This window comes from Magallana gigas, chromosome 9, assembly GCF_963853765.1.
Source record: "Magallana gigas chromosome 9, xbMagGiga1.1, whole genome shotgun sequence".
Classification (NCBI taxonomy): Eukaryota; Metazoa; Mollusca; class Bivalvia; order Ostreida; family Ostreidae; genus Magallana; species Magallana gigas.
In genome coordinates this window covers 23,482,559-23,498,208 of record NC_088861.1, presented here as the reverse complement: position 1 = coordinate 23,498,208, position 15,650 = coordinate 23,482,559, and the positions used below count along the sequence as shown (strand labels likewise).

At 32.7% G+C, this 15,650-nt stretch overlaps 1 long non-coding RNA gene across 1 annotated transcript; it reads left to right on the top strand.

The window, feature by feature from the left end:
- The first annotated feature begins 587 nt into the window (after window positions 1-587).
- LOC117691102 (uncharacterized) lies at window positions 588-6,186 on the top strand. Its single transcript, XR_010709305.1, has 4 exons — window positions 588-720; window positions 1,608-1,683; window positions 2,226-2,339; window positions 5,644-6,186. It is a non-coding gene; the product is annotated as an uncharacterized lncRNA (long non-coding RNA).
- The last annotated feature ends 9,464 nt before the right edge of the window (window positions 6,187-15,650 follow it).

Below are 15,650 nucleotides of genomic sequence, written 5' to 3'. Positions count from 1 at the left end.
TTTCAATTAATATTAATAGTAGATAACATTAACTCTCTTACTACATTTATCAAATATCTACGTACTGATGTAATTTATTACTGTATAAGTACAAACTGAGACGTATTTGCAATACTATCGTATTTGTTGTTTAACATGTAGGGAGAGGGTGAATTAAGTTTTTATAACTTGTGCCCAATCCCATTGCAATATATAATGCAATAAAATATATTCAAATCAGACCAATATTATGGGGTGATAATTTTGTTTGGAGCCATTCGGGCTTTATTGGATTTGACCACGCCCAGACCAAAATTATCATCTCATTATACTCAAAGAATGATTCCCTATTTCCTTAATAAAATCCATGTTGACGTTTTCCACCGAGCAGCATATATATATATATATATATATATATATATATATATATATATATATATATATATATATATATATATATATATATATATATATATATATATATATATATATATATGGTGTTTAGGTTTCATGCACTTAGCAGTTTTAGTTGGGGCTATATACCTTTAATTCTCGCAAATCAATACCTATGATGATTTATTTACAAGTTTTACAAATTGTCATTACAGTCGCACTACCGGTCTACATGACACTAGCGATGGCTTTTGACAACGTATCAAAATTGTTGAGATATATCACGTGGCCTGTGGAGTTGGGCGCCAGACTAATCATAGAATTTCTGCTAGGCATTGTTCTTGGAGTGTAAGGCTGAAATCAAGAATTTATATTTATTGTAATGTTTATTGAATGAAATAACAAAATAGCAAAATGCAAATTCATTTTGATACCATAATTTACTCTCTTTTAGTGGATATAATATAAGATGGAACCGCTATAAAAAGTGCTGTTTAGCACGGCTCAGATTAAAAAAAAAATTATTGTGCCAAACTTTTGAAGGGAGAACTGTTTTTGAAATGGGATTGCTATAATTAAACGATTATTTTTTCAACAGATTTTTCAACATATTTTAAAAATAAATAAACAGTTTTTCTCAATTTAATTAACCAATAATATATGTTTCCAAAACGCATGATTTTACGTTTACGTGTGTTCATACGAAGTTTTCAGATTTGATGTCTGTTATGTCACAAATCTTCATTGCAAAGGTACAGGAAATATACATCATCAGTAAATTAAATATTTTAGGTTGAAAGTTCGATACTTCCAAAATTTTAGAAAATCATGTTTCGTTTTTCGTCAAATGGAAAATATTCAATTTCAAAATTGTATCTTATGACTAAACAAATAGGTATTGGCGCCATCCTATTCGCTCATTTTCTTTAATCTATTTTTTCCTGTTCATAAGTATAATATAAATTATAAATACATATTCATACATATAAATACATGTATAAATTATATATACATATAAATATGTACTAATTAAATCCAAATCATCACTCAGTTTATAAAAAAGGTGCAGATATACAATGTCATGTATATAAATTAAACAATAAAATGCTGTCTATTGTGTTTCATGCGGGTATGAATGTACCTAGCACGAAAGAAAGTATAAAACACGCGTAAGCACAAATACTCACAATTAAAAAATATCATATGAAAATTCGAATTTTTTATGTTAACCACAGGTTATCCAGTTTGATTCTTTTCAACATCGGATATACAGCACTTTTATGTCTCACAGCGGAAGCATTTATCTTTTGGGTAAGATCTGATTTGAATTTTTTAATGAATTTATAATTAATTCATTATTAAAAATTAACTTAATTTTTTTTATTTTCATTTTATCATAGTCATGATCTTAAGATTCTAATGTGTTACATTCTTTAAAATTTCATTACCCGAAATCAAATCAATAGTTCTGGTTCTGTTACCAAACAAAGAATACCGAACTCTTGCCAATTTTCACAGAAGTAAGAAAGAGAGAAATAAATTTCAACAAATAATTATATTTTGACTTTTTTCTGCACTGATGACAGTTTATATATATATATATATATATATATATATATATATATATATATATATATATATATATATATATATATATATATATATATATATATAAACACACTTATATGCAACAATCTAGAGAAAATTAAACCGTTTTTAATACATGCATGTTTGATTAACTCCTAGCTTTCTGATTAGCTGATATCCAACAATCTAGAAAAAAATACAAAGTTATATTCACCTGCACGCGATCTAGAAAGTCAATATTATTATAACATTTGGGGTTTTTTCAGGGTGCAGTAAGATACGATTTAATTACGATTCATTGGATCAGAATTACCAAATTACTGAAGATGCCATTTGTTCAGAACCATGTCAATGGAAGAACTCCAGGATTATTTGATACAGTAAGCATTTGGAATCCAGTTATATAGATTCCGTAATCTAAATACAATTTAATGAAAAGGGATTAAAACAAAAAGAGAAAGGATTTTGGGTTTACTAAAGGGATGGGAGGATGCACATGTAATTTGTAACATGTAACATGTTTTTTGTTTTAAATATGAAGCCCCAAGCAGAACTGATAACTTTTCTGAAATACATGTAATTGCTAAAATCTGACATTGAAAATGATTTTTTGAAGAAATCGAACAAATATTCACGGTTTGTAATATTTTGAAATAATTATTTCAAAACATTATGAAGTTGAACACATTCAGTAATAAAAGTAATGTTAAAGTCAAAAGGTTAAAAAAATTCACAAGCCGTTAACTGTAAACCTGGTTTGGTCGTTTCATTACTTTATACTTTATTACCCAGAATAAACTGCAGTAGTTTTTATTAAATTTTAATTTTAAAATAATTCTGATCGGGATCAGATTCAAAGAACTATATATGATAGGAGTTAAATTTGGCCCCCATAATTCACCATTTTTAAGTGTTTCGGGTACAATAAAATGTTATGTTATATTTTAAAAGAGTTGATGTAAAGTATATTTTTTTTTACATTATTATTTGATTTATTTGCACTCACGGGCAGTATATGACGTCAGAAGTGACGCTATTTCTATATTTCAATCAAAATTAGTCAAAAATTGACATTTTTCTTATCTTTTTACGAATGGAAAATATAGAGCGCATGCTTGAACAAGGAAATTTTTTTTGTCACTTATTAGTCTTGGCTAGATACATCTCTGATTAAAATATTTTGTTTGTTCAAGCATGCGCTCTATGTTCTTTAAAAGAAAAACTGCTTGAAAACAAGCTGGGTTTTTTTGCTAAAAATGCAAAAATGGCGGGAAAAGGTTGTCTTTACGATGTCATATTTCAAAAGTGTGGACAGTTGAATCAAAATGAACATTATTTAAAAACATCACATATATATCTGTACAAAGAAAACAGAGAATTACAGTAAAATGATGATGTTAAACGTTCATTTTAGCGGGCCAATTTAGGCCAATATCATATATAGTGCTTTGATAAAGTGCAGTTGTTCTAAACTTTTATTTGTAAAATATCATTGTTTGATACGTACTTTTAATGTTGTTTTGTTATCCTTTACATTTTATCCATAGATTACCAAAATATAAGGCATTTGGCAAACAGAAAGCTTGCTGCAAATTTGTAACAAACATTTGCAACAAGTACAGAAATCGTATGCAAATTAGTTTCTTGCAAAGTGTTTGCGGCAAAGTTGCCACAAGTTCAAAAATCGTATGCAAATCAGTTTCTGGAAAACTGTTTGCAGCAAGCTTGCAGATAAACAGTACAATGAGCAACCTCAAAATATTACAACATAAGAAAATAAGTTATATTTGATCGACCAATCAGCGCGCGTAACTTTACATTGAAACAAAAGTAAAAGTAAAAACAAATATCGAGCGAATTAGATACTCACATCTAAGTAGACTGATTTTTGATCTTAGGTAAAAAAAAAAATTAAATTTACCTTTTCAAAAAAAAGACAGGTCGGATGATTCAAAATATCTTTTAATGAAACACCATAATCGTGAGATTAAAGTTTATCTTATATTAGTACGGAAGCCCGTTGGTGCCACTTAGAAAAATATTTTCTTTGGCGGCCGCCAGATGATTATTTGGCGGTCGCCACTTATTATCTGGCGGCCACCACATAATTATCTGGCGGCCGCCGCCTGATAAAACCTGGCTTCCTGATGCGCGCGCATGTTTTAATGGGAGCTTTTTAGGGAGTTGTGGATACACTCTAATTTATTATTTTTATTAATTATTTCTGAAACTTGACATTAGATATCAATTGCAGACGTTAAGGTTTTGAAAAACTGGTTGAGTTGAATGTATAGAAGACTTTGTTGTTAGAATCTAGAATGAATTTTATATTACTTTGTGCCTTGTATTATACATGTATGTTGTAAAACATGGTATTTTAGAGTTGATTCTGAACTTTTAAAACTGAACTTAACACCAGTTCAGGAAATCTTAACATTAAAAAACCTTAACTTGAGAGGAATTTTATGTAAACATGCATAAGTAAAGGAACGCACTGCATTCTATATGTTTTAATTTTGGTATAAGAATTTACCAACGCAGATTAAAGTCAGCTTTATTGACCACGACAGCTTGTACAGACAATATTATCACGAGAGCAGATCCATCTATGACTTTATAAGGATAAACTAGGATAAGTGTGTACTAGCATTCGTGGCCATAAAAATGAAACTATTTAACTGACTGTGTTGTTAAACTCTTTTTCCAAATCTCATGAAAGGCAGTACAATAAAAAGACCGTGATCGGCCACTGTCTCTCTGGGTAAATCAAAGTACTGAGAGTACTGAAAGGCGGGGTCTTGAAAGTCATAGATGGATCTGCTCTCGTGATAATATTGCCTGTACTAGCTGTGTGCCTTAACAATAATTAATTTTCCAATTTCATTGAAAAATATAAATTTTGGTGAGTAGAGGAACCTTGAGGTGCAATAACACATCATCACAAAATGATTGACCTCTGACCGAAACGACATTTCGTTTAATTAAAAGGATTTTATCGACAGAAATATGTAACTTAATCCATAGCTGAGTGGATAACGTGTCAGGCTTGTGGTCCGTACATCCCGAGTTCGAATCCCACAGGGGGGCTTTTGTCTTCACTTACTGAATTGAATTTTAATCCCAAACTGCAAATGTTTCGATTATATGACATATTTACAGTTTATTTATTATTATATCTTTTATAATCAAATAGTTAACTGTTAATTAGAGTGACTTTTTCCAGGTCTGTTATTCCACCTTAAATAGAGAAAGGTTTTCTAATCTATTGCATCCATACAGACAGACCGATTTCAACCAAATTATTTGAAAAGGGTATATTCATGGCTATACACATCGAATCTTTTTAATTGTAAAGAGGATTAATTTCATGGAACCATTCGGCACGATATTGGACAGTAACATTGGGAATTTTGTTTCAAGGTGATATTCAAATTTGGTTAAAACGATAAACCAAAGAAATTATCGGTTTGAATGAGATCAGTTTAATAATAACTATTTGGTTAAGTATTGTGACAGGTTTTATCTTATGCATCAAATTGAAATAAAATTGAAATTCATTTATTCCAATGATAATTGTATGATAAACTTGTTACATGTGCATATTTTTCTTGAACACAGAGTACAATCCAGGTGAGCAATGTGGCCCGTAATTTTTTTTAGCTCATTCTTTCTCTTTGATTACAGATGAATGAGGGAGAGGAGAAAATTGGATTACATTTTTTTTCCTACGGATTCCTTTTAGGGGCCATGATTTGGATACCGTTGATGACGATTTCGATGTTTCAAACGACAACAGAGAGGAAGATCTTTGATGAAAATTAGTTAGAAAACTAAGATATATATATATAAATATATATATCAATTATGACAATGTCTCGTCACATTAGTAAAAAAAACCTGCACATTATTTTATAGACTTATGGTGGGAAAGTTCTGCCACCACTTGTTAGATAATAATAAATTTAACCAATTAAATGCTTTCTTTGATGATTAATTTGGGACACGAAGGGGGCAACAATGCCAACAATGCCGAGAGAATACTTGGGGTTATGTTAATATTTTCTGCAATGATCGCTACCTTCATAACCCACATCAAAAATCAAAGAAAGCATTTTATTGTTTATAATTACATCTTTCTTGTAACATTGTAAAAAGTATATAAAGTAAACTAAATTACTGTTAGTGTACATCAGTATGTTAGCTAATAAAAACAGCCACATCGTCTCCTATGGGAATTTGAGTCATGATTATTTCGTGCAGTCCGTGATTTTTGGGAGTTGATTTTAATCAACTCTCTTATGCAGTTACTCTAGCAAACCGAAAGTGAAACAGTGTTTGGACCTAAGCACAAATCATCACCGCTGACAAGACTTAGATCTTGAAAATAATAGATGAATTCGGTGTACTGTATGCTGTACCATTGTTTTTCAAGGAAACATATTTGTAAATACCTTGAAAATAGTTAGATTTTATATTGAACGAACAAATTTTTTTGTAGTCGTATGTATTCCTCTACGCCAGAGTTCAATATAGTTTCGTTCAACCAGACGCTCGGCTGTCTCCGTAAATCTCCTGACAAGCAGAGAGCCCCTCTTGGCACTGGCGTCGATAGCAAATTGAAAGGCTGAACCCTCTATGATGCTATGTCCCTAATTTAACTTTGTAAAAAAAAGCCCCCCCCCCCCGGTTCCGACGCCTATGCTTGGTAGTAGGAGATTAACGGAGACAGCCGAGCGTCTGGTTGAACGAGACTAGAGTTCAATCTTGCTTGGATCCAGACGTGTACAATTTTTAGTTCTAAACATTTCGAATACTAATACACATGTTGATGAAACTAATTCTATCTTTAAATATTACACAACATGATTCATATGGGGTTTTCTTGAAATTCTTGTCGAAAAAGTTCGAGAATTCATATTATAAAAATGTGCGTAATTGAAATACAGATTAGAAACTACTTGCCATACAAATAATATATGGTTGATTTTAAAATTGATAATAATCGATAAAATCAACTCCCGACAGTACTTCAGTACTTTGATTCTTATAGGTCACGGTAGATTTCGACCAATCGATAAACGAGGTGTGTAGATTATATATATATATATATATATATATATATATATATATATATATATATATATATATATATATATATATATATATATACTGACCCTGGAACGCACAACAAAAAATAAAAAGGGTATGAGATGCGTGCGACTTTCGTATCGTATAAGAAGCGTATCGTTCCGTGCGAGAAACGTATCGTATCGCATGAAAAACGTACTGTATCGTATGAGAAACGTATCATATCGTACAAAGCGTATAAGAACCGTATGAAAAGCGTGCGAGAAACTTAGAGCTTTTTGTGAGAACTTTTCTTCCCGGTACGTAACGAATGACAAAAATTCCGGTAGGAGGGGGAAATGGCCGGATTATTTTATTTCTGCATTTGGTTTAAAAAAATATCAAAATGATAAATTAATTTGACCACAAAATGTAAGTGTTTCTTTACAGAAATATATTTTAAAAACTTTTCTTGTCACACTCTAAAATCATCATCTTACATGTAACAGGAAGACTATACGATATTCAGTATCACACAAAAGGCCATGCTTTCAATATGCTTGTTCGGCAACACTACCATGGGTCGGGTTCTCGTAATATGATGATCAATGGTGAACCAAATGCTAAATTGCTAAATCCTGATTGTGTGGACCTCAATGATTGCGGAACTTTCTGTTAGAAGCAAGTATCAAGAAAGCTGTTCATGATTCACTTGGTGTTCAAGTAGGAGGGCGTCCTTTTAACCGTAAATCTTAAAAAAGTGTTTAGCATTAAAGGGGCATGGTAACGATTTTGATCAAATGCAATTTTACTTTTTTTTGTTATTTACAATGCTTTCGGAAAATATTTCTGATGATCAAGTGAAATTTGAAAGTCAGTCGTAAAGCTATGAGCAAGATACATGGGTCACAACTCTTTGTCATGTAAACAAGGCTCGTGTCCCGTTTTTGTTTACATAGTGCCAATATACAAGTAACATTTTTTTTAAGCTGATTTGTCTATCTTCTTATTCTTTTTAAGCATAAATGAACAGTTACAAACGTTTAACACATTCATTTTAAGACTAAAAATGGAATTTTCACTTGAACATTCAAAATGTAAACAAAAGCTTTGTTTACATAACAAAGAATTGTAAGCTCTGTCACTCGCTAAAAAAATCAACAAATGATGCTCAATTTTGTTTGCCTATTAAAAATGTCTAACTGAAGCATTGCAAACATTAAAATTGGAGAAATAATTTTTGACCAAAATCGTGGCCATGCCCCTTTAACAGGATAAGGGGAAATTTTGATCCATTTTTTTTTTTAGAAATATGTACATATAAAGATTACAAATCACTAAAGTTATCACCTTTAAACGTAGGTGGCCTGGTCACATATGAGATGGACAACACTGAACTTCACATTTAATCAACACTAGGAGCAAATATTATATGTTGGTTTTTTTTAACTGAAACACGAATGTGTCAATACCAGTTACCATCTATTGGTAGTTTCATGTACACCCAGTTAGTAGATCACTCGCTAGACATAACAACAGGTATTTTGGTGGATTTTGTATTCTGTGTTAAACATGATATTTTTTCTATAAATTAAAATAATGAAACACTCATGTCATGATTTTCAATGGATTCAAATTGATAAACAACATTATGGTTAGAAAAGAAATTTGTACATTTATGTGATCTATGATCTACCAGCCACCTTTTCTTACACATTGGGGCTTTATCATGGTATTCTTGAACGCCTAGGAAATAAATAAATGAAAATGTATAATAAGTTATGTGATGTCTTTCTTTGTAGAAACTTATTATTAATGCAAGAGTATCTAATTGCAATGATTTAATAGCAAATAACGACAACATGTTTTTACCAATGTATGATCAATTTAGTATTGCTAAGCAAATTAGGAATAGAGAATGTCAAGATAGTTAAATAGGCAGTAGAGGCAAAGATTTGTTAGATTTATGGATCAGTCAAAAAATGAGAATATGGAACGGTAGGCTTTTTGGTGACAGTTTTGAAAAAATTGAGCTACTTCAAACCAAGTTACTCAAATGTGGTGGAATATGTAGTAGTATCAGATATTTTCTATGATCAAATTCTGTTCTTTTCTGTCGACAACTTTGATCCTACGCTGACAGTTTGTCACTGTTTATTGCAATGGAAATTTTCAGCAAAGTTTGTTACCCAGAATGATTTGGTGTCTGATGTTTGCAAAACTACTTGATATGTTGAACCTCGCGTTATTTGGTTTAAGAGTTCTGGCTGCACATCGAAGAAATGAAGGATGAATTAAATAACGATTGTTTCAGAATTCATTGCATTGTTGATTTTTTTAATACAAGACATATTTTGGTAATAGTCGCATAAAACTGAAGTTGCTATCTGACGCTTTGCCTACATTAAAAGCATGAGAGAGAGAGAGAGAGAGAGAGAGAGAGAGAGAGAGAGAGAGAGAGAGAGAGAGAGAGATTGCCACTCTTTACTATGCAAAATGCTTAATGACACATCAAAAATGCCCGACTCTCTGTACTTCAATACTTTGATTAGTGGAATGGATTTTGAAAGGCGAATCACGCTATTGGTGTTTTATATGTCCCCTTCCAGTAGCCTGAATTTTTTTCACCACACTGAAGCATGTACATGAGATTTAAATTCAAATCAATAGTTTTTCATACCATTCATCATCCTGGTTAAAAAAAGCCAACATTTTTAGAACATACGTTATTTTTTATACAAAGGTTAACAAACATATATAATGCATTAGGCAGTTATGTAATCGGAGCTAAGGTTTTTCTCAACTGATGGATATCGTGCAAAATTTTGAACTGAATTACAGTTTTACAACGGAGTCACCAAGCCAAGGATTGTAAAACAATTCCATCAACAGCGTGGGGATATGTCAAGACCCTTGAGTTTTCGAGCCACACCAATCGAAGCACTGTTGCTGGATGGTAAGGCTTAAATACAGAATTTAAAATAATCATTATTTGATTGATAGAATATTATATGGATAAATGAATCAACTATCGTGCAAGTATGAATGTAGCGGTAATGGCAGGAAAAATGTATAATCTGATTCCAAACAAATAATCCCAGCAAGAATTTAAAAAACGTTAATTAATGACACAAATATAACAAGAGGCCCATGGGCCACATCGCTCACCCGAGGAACAAGCGGTATGATAAAATTAGCTCAATGGAGTCATAATACAAACTATCTGGACAATGTACAATAATTCATGTAAATCCTGTATAAATAAAATCCATTTTCCCCTGGATATTCTTATGTTTATAATCATTAGTCCCTTTTCTAACAGGATGATTTTATAGTCATATCATACGTTGAGTATTACAGATCTAAAAAAGATCCCTAACAATAGTTTGTATATGGGATGTAAACGTACATCAAACTCTGAACCTTCTCGTGAGGCCAAAAATTGTCCTGGGGCCAAAGTCTTAACAATTATAAAGAATCATCTGGCTGATTAGTTTCTGAGAAGAAGATTTATAAAGATTTACCCTATATATTCCTTTGTTAAACTTTGACCCCCCCCCCCATTGTGGCCCCACCCTACCCCTGGGGATCATTATTTTCACAACTTTGAATCTACACTACCTGAGGATGCTTTCACACAAGTTTCAGCTTTCCTGGCTGATTAGTTTCTGAGAAGAAGATTTTTAAAGAATAACTCTGTTTATTCCTATGTAAAACATCGACCTCCCATTGTGGCCCAAACCTACCCCCAGGGGTCATGATTTTCACAAATTTGAATCTACACTACCTGAGTATGCTTCCACACAAGTTTTAGCTTTCCTGGATAATTAGTTTCTGAGAAGAAGATTTTTAAAGATTTACTGTATATAATCATATGTTAAACTTCGATCCCCCATTGTGGCCCCACCCTACCCCCAGGGGTCATGATTTTTACAACTTTGAATCTACACTACCTGAGGATGCTTCCACACAAGTTCCAGCTTTGCCGGCGAATTAGTTTTTGAGAAGAAGATTTTTAAAGATTTACTGTATATATTCCTATGTTAAACTTCGACCCTCCATTGTGGCCCCACCCTACCCCCGGGGGTCATGATTTTCACAACTTTAAAATTTACACTACCTGAGGATGCATCCACACAAGTGTCAGCTTTCCTGTCTGATTAGTTTCTGAGAAGAAGATTTTTAAAGATTTACTGTATATATTCCTATGTAAAACGTCGATCCCCTATTGTGGCACCACCCTACCCTCGGGGGTCATGATTTTCACAAATTTGAATCTTCACTACCTAAGGATGCATCCACACAAGTGTCAGCTTTCCTGGCCGATTAGTTTCTGAGAAGAAGATTTTTAAAGAATTACTTTTTATATTCCTTTGTTAAACTTCGACCCTCCATTGTGGCCCCACCCTACCCCCAGGGGTCATGATTTTCACATCTTTGAATCTACACTTCATGAGGATGCTTCCACACAAGTTTCAGCTTTCCTGGCCGATTAGTTTCTGAGAAGAAGATTTTTAAAGAGTTACTCTATATATTCATGTTAAACTTCGACCCCCCATTGTGGCCCCATCCTCAGGTGAGCTAAAAAGGTTAAGTTTACAATTCAATAAGTGGGTTTCTGGAAGAACAGATTTTGAAAATTTTCGTAATAAATATTGACAATTTTTTTATACTTTTTTAATCTTTAGCTTTTAAGATCTGTGTACAAACATAGAATTGTGAGCAAATCTCTGTATCTTGCTTATAATTCGAAGCTTAACACTCAAATATGGTTAGTAAATAGAAATTGTAAACAACATGCACTACATGTATAACAAATAAAGAACACAATTTATTTTTTCGAAATGAATCATATATATATATATATATATATATATATATATATATATATATATATATATATATATATATATATATATATATATATACATGAATATACCTACATATTTCCGTAAGCGATATCAAACTCTATTTAAACTGAATAAACTAGAGAAAATGCCGTGCATCTCAACAAAACCGGCATGCGCGGATCCAGAAAATTTTTCCAGGGGGGGTCCGAAGGATAATTGTGTTTGCCAGGGGGGGTCCGAGGCATATTTTCGCGATAATTTTACTATGTAAATTTAATAAATTTTCATTTTCCAGGGGGGGTCGGGACCCCCCCGACCCCCCCTCTAGATCCGCGCATGGAAACCTATTGCATTAATCTACCATTACGCAAAAGATAATGCCGAATTACCGATAGAATGAATTGTATTTCAGTACCCCTACATCAGATTTTGCTTAATTTGCGCAGGTAAACAGTTAACGTAACTGTTTGATTTACCAAAGTCTCTGATTGATTTGATACGTAAAAATCACGAAATACAGACGATTTCCAGGTTACAAAGCATAAATAATGAAAACGAAACGAAAATCAGAACAAGCTAACACCAACGTCAGGTCACAGGGGCTCGTCACGAAGTTTTTTCAACCTTTTATATATACCACCTCTATACTATAAAATACACGTGTATTTTATAGTATAGAGGTGGTATATATAAAAGGTTGAAAAAACTTCGTGACGAGCCCCTGTGCGTCAGGTGTGAAAACTGTCAACGCATTGACATATTTAGCCTCAATTTACTTCACAAAATCGGCACCAATTCAAAACTTCCCTTCATACGCGAACTGTTGCACAACAAGCAAATTCATCATAGTCAGATCGACCCTTTTTCGTTTAATGTCATGGCTGCTTTAAACAAAGAACCTCGTTTTAGAAGTATGGAATACGAGTCTTGGTAAAATGGGTATGCAAACCCGGGCCGTGGCAAAATAAATGCCAGGGCAGATCAGCAATCGTCAATTCCAAATACGCATTATTTTGCAGCAATATCTACAGCGAATACAAATATACTAGTCCATCAAATATCCTGAAATTTTAATGAGATTGGCAGATTAATAACTGCCAATCTTTTGTTTTGCCCAGGCCAAGTCTTGCCTACCCATTTTACCGGATGCCGAGCCCGATTGAAACACGCCTTTCCTTTATTATTATTTTCGTAATAACTTCGATTTGAAACAAAATTACCTATTTTCCTTCCCATAAGGATAATTTATGCTAAACTACGTTGAATTTGCCTCGGTAGTTCTTGAGAAGAAGATTTTTAAAAATGCACCCCCCTTTTTCTACAGTTTCAAGGTTTTCTCCGCTTTGAATACAGATCGGACTTTAATTTTTGCAATTTATATTCGCCCTCCCATAAGGATGCCTTGTGCCAAATTTGGTTGAAATTGGAAAAGCAGTTTTGGAGAAGAAGTTCAAAATGTAAAAAGTTTACAGACGGACGGACAGACGGACGGACGGACAGACGGACAGACGGACAGACGGACAAAATGTGATCAGAATAGCTCACTTGAGCTTTCAGCTCAGGTGAGCTAAACAAAACCATGAGGATTCTATTTCTTGTATATCAATTGACCCAGGTTATTTTACACATCGGAAATACATGTACAGCACTCAGCCCTGCACGCTGTAGCAATTATCTGGTAATTTTGTAAGAAAAATGTTGCTTATATAGCTATGCATTGCTTTTTAAATAACAATGCATCTTTTATAATTTTAAATACATGATGCATGAGCATTTTTAACCGTTGATTCGGAATGCAGAAAGATCTGGTTTAATTACGATTAATAGGAACAGAATTTCCGAGTTAGTGAGGACTCCAAGGATTAATGAAACAATATCAGGATTGATAAGAACAGTATTAAACATTTGCAATTCAGTTTATAAACACATTGTTTCTATAGCCTTAAAACAATGAAAGAGATTTGGTTCACTATTTGAAGGGGATAAATAAAAACACTCTGTAATTAGTTTAAGGGTCATCATCTATTGAGACAAAATCTTGTGTTTATAAAAACTATTGATAAATTAAAATTGATTTGTATTCTGAAAACAGAAGCAGTCTTATGATAACTGTTCAAACTGTACTGAATGTTTTAGCTCACCAAAACAGAGGAAGGTTATAAATCTGCTCAAACATATTTACATCTGTGCACACTGGCCCATTCAACACACCTACATGTACATTGAAAAAGAGGCTAATATATGGTTACACATCTCTCTTTAGATTTAACGAATATTGTGGTAAATGGTACATGTTTTGTGGATTTGGATTATATTACAGTAGCTTTTAGGTCCAATTGTTTTATGATCTCAAAAGAACTAAACAATACTTATTGTTTTCCTTGTAATCGGAAGCAATGTGACAATTGTTTCAGGACAATAACACTTATGATCAAATTGTCAAATTACTCGCTGTAATTACGTTTCGACTTTGGTAATGGGATGCCCGAATTACGGTCAACACTTTGAAATGAAAACACCAGTGTGATTAAACAATTAATTAATGTCTACAGTATAATATAATGTAGTTGATTAAAGTTAAAGACAACATTTATTGAATGGCAAAATAGAAAACTAAAGACTTGTCAAAAGTAAAAATGAATGCAAAATTATCCACACTGAACTTATATTGAATTGATATTACAATAAATACTTAAAATTTCGAAACTTAATCTCAAAAGGTGAGAGAATAGAACAAGAGTCTCTAATATGTCCTTCTTGGGTCAATATAGAATCCAAGAATAGTTAAATAAAAAATAGAACATATTGATGCATAAAAGAAAACTTTTAAAAGAACAAATTAGGACAATAATATAATGAGAGAAACTTTCCTTATAAGACTGTCTACATTACCCTGAAGCAGGGCACGGTAAGGATAAAACTCAATTCTTAACAAAGTGAAGAAAAACCGATCGCTATTTACCTGCACTCTTGTGTCAATAATTTTCTTGTAAGAATAGATTATGTAGATATGTGCACGTTTGCCTAGACTTTTGAATTGATATCATTCCGTGAGCTAAGCATGTTTATTTACTTGTTTCGTTAATTACTTGTATTTTTCCAGGGGACCAAAGGAAGATATTATTTGGGTGCTTTTTGTTCATTTAAGAACAGTCGAGCGTCAGGATCAATAGATTTACCACATACATTTGCTAGAGATACTTGAGCACCCTCTAGCGTTGTCAGTGAATGACTCTTGGTTTTGCGTCGGCGATCGTTCATTTTGCATCGGAGTCCGGTCCGTTAATTTTGCAAACGATTATGTTGATTTCGTTTAGTGTTGGTCCGTTCGTAATTTAGTTTGTTATTTTTTTAGTTTTTGACAACTTGTTGTTTGGTTTGCATTAACGATGATAACGTTACTCAAATTGTAATGACTGCTGCTATATATGAACATATAAATCTCGATATTGTTTTGCCGCAAAATAGGATTTATGAATAAGGGAGAAAAAGGCGTTTTTTATGCGTATACAGTGACCTAGAGCACTACTGGGAAATTTATTTTAAAGCTGAACACAACTTGTAAATAGGCATATTTCTCTTTCACCACCGTTATCCATACAAAACCCCTATTTTAAAGGGTTTCACCTGTGTGGACGTACATCTTGCCTCGCCGTGTTTCATCGGTCGCGATGAAATTATCAAGTTTTACGCACTTTTTTAAACCAATAGAATACTAATATTAAATAAACGGGTCAAAATATAATTAACAAACAGAATGTGCACATAAAATAA